The sequence below is a fragment of the Plasmopara halstedii genome (genome assembly GCF_900000015.1).
Source record: "Plasmopara halstedii genome assembly, contig: Scaffold_2386, whole genome shotgun sequence".
NCBI lineage: Eukaryota > Oomycota > Peronosporomycetes > Peronosporales > Peronosporaceae > Plasmopara > Plasmopara halstedii.
Window position 1 is genome coordinate 2,024,690 of NW_020189293.1, and position 2,517 is coordinate 2,027,206.

Consider the following 2,517-nt stretch of genomic DNA (forward strand, 5'->3'; position numbering starts at 1 on the left):
CCGCATGGGATGACGAGGAAGACGAGCTGCGCCCGCGGCGCGATACGAGCCCTGCTCGTGTCTTGCGGACCCATGTCCGTTCCCTGACTTCTCGTCAATTAAGGCACGTGGAGTGATCACCAGTGACCTCGAAGGTAAGAAAAGGCGGCAGCTTGAAGCTGCCGATAAGCCAGCTCTAAAGCGTGCCCATTCACGGCCGGTCAATGACCCCTGTGTGAATTTTGGTTTCTGTCCAGCGGTCCCCGCTGTGGAAGCAAAGAACTCGATCGTTACGCGTCCATATAATCGGGCCCCCGGCCAGAACGGATGATGAACGTGCCACACGAAACTCTCTTCGAGCTCGATTCTTGGTCCCACAAGAAACTCCGTTAGACATTTATCGCACTCGTCTACGTGCTCAACGAGGTGGCTCTCGAGTACCCGCAATGCGGCAATACGTGTAGTTCTCGCCCCTGGCGGAAGCACTACATTTGATGAAGCGTTTTTTAGCGATGGGTGCAACGGCACTGGAAACTTTCCTCACTGCATAACCTGCAGTTGAGCCACAGGGAAGTGAACGTGCGTGTGGAGCGACACCTCCGCTTTGAGTTTGCCAAACTCGAGGCACGCCGTCGACTTCCTTCGAATTGTCGCCCTGCGATGTATGGGTTAACAACCCCTAATGCTCCCGCGAGCTCTGTGTAGTCGACCGTAAGAGCTCAAGGTTACTGCTTGATCTCAGCTCATGCCCCTTTTATTTCTTTGGCTATTGCCGGGAAGTGCGGGGCGTCTGATCACGCGGGACGTCCTGATCGTTCCGATCAAAAGTGTCCACGGCAACTGGGCAATCTTGCGGAAGTGGCGCCTAAAACTCCCACGAGTTTTCAGAGTCGAGATATTCCCGCCACTTCACGAGATATTGGGTCTAACCCTGGTGACGACGTCGTCTTACAAGACGTTTCACGTGATAGTGGACGTCACCGTTCTCATCGAGAATGGTCCGGGGCGGGCAGTGACGAACGGGTCGACAGCTGACTCGTGATGCTCTTCGAGCCCTTGAAGACAAGGTCCGTCGTGATCAGAGCTCCGCTGAGCATCTTGCTGAAGTAGCATATCGCTGTGCGGACGCTCTTGACGATTTAAAGCACGTCGTGCGCCGGCTGCCTCGCGCTGAGGAGAACCGCGCTTTGTCGGAGGGACTCCCAGCCGTGGAGCAGACAAATGCATCGCTGCATGCGACGGTGGAGCGCTTGGCGCCGTTAAAAATGGATGTTGTTGCACTCCGTGCCCAAAACCAGTTGCTTTTCAGTTTCTGGGTGGCCGCGGGCCCGTGGAATTTGCTCCGGCCCAAACACTTTCGCGTTCACTTGCGCCGGATCCCGTCACGTCTTAAGCAAGCCCACGTAAAACACCGGGTGGGTGCGCATCCGTTTCGGAAGGTCCAGCGCGTACGCCATGCCCCGTTTGGCCACAACCATAAACGGTCCGATAAATCGAGAACGAAGCTACGTCCTTAAGACAGCAGAGGCTGCATTTGTAAGCAGTTTTTTTAAATTTAATAAAGCCAGGTCCTCGACCTTAAAGCTTTTCACATTGCCTCTTCTTTTTTCATCTGCATATTATTTCTGCAGGTCTCGGCTTTTAGCCATCGCATCGCGAACGTATCGTAGGTTACTCAGTCTGGTAGACAAGATTCCTTACGGACGGTGAGGGGGCTGATATCAGCTAGCCCGTCGGCTATTCCACCCTCCCAAGCCTGAGTCATGGGATGGCGGCGTCAGCGAGACGCAAGGGTGGATCAACTCTACGAGTGGCGACATGGCGCTCCAGCACCTCGGCGTCTCCGCGCAGACGCTGCGAAGAACGTCTTCGATGACGCGATTCACCCTTTCAGTTTGACTATTGGTCTGCGGATGATTCGCTATCGACATATCTAACTTGGTGCCAGGCACCTCAAAAAAAGTCGACCAGAAGTTTCCCGTGACCTGGGGGTCGCTATGAGAGTCAATCGACTTTGGGAGTCCATGTTGTCGAAAAACACGATCTTCAAACAGCGTTACTGTACCGACTCCGCCGATGGCGTCTGGCACCGCCGCCAAATGAGCCATCTTGCTCAACCGGTCGACGAATGCGACGACACCCGTGTTGCCCGCCGAATCTTTCGGCAGGCCAAACACAAAGTCCAACTCATGGACTGTCAGCACCCAGTGAGTACCGGTAAGCTGAACAGCGGCGCAGCCGCATTTGGAAAGAGTTCTACCCGTTGACCCGTCTCACACGTGCGCACATAGGTGCTCGTACATTTGTACAACTTGGGCCACCAATAGTGATGACTCACAGAATTAAACGCTTCTCACGATCGAGATGACTACTGAGTGGCGTGTCGTGAGCCTCATAGAGGATGCGGTATTTCAAATTCTCATTATGAGGAACCACAGTTCGTGGTGTATCCGTTGAATCGGTGCTATAGTATAGCAACCGTTATTCAACGAATATCGGTGCAATCGTGCACGCAATCTTTGTGACAATTTCTTGTCC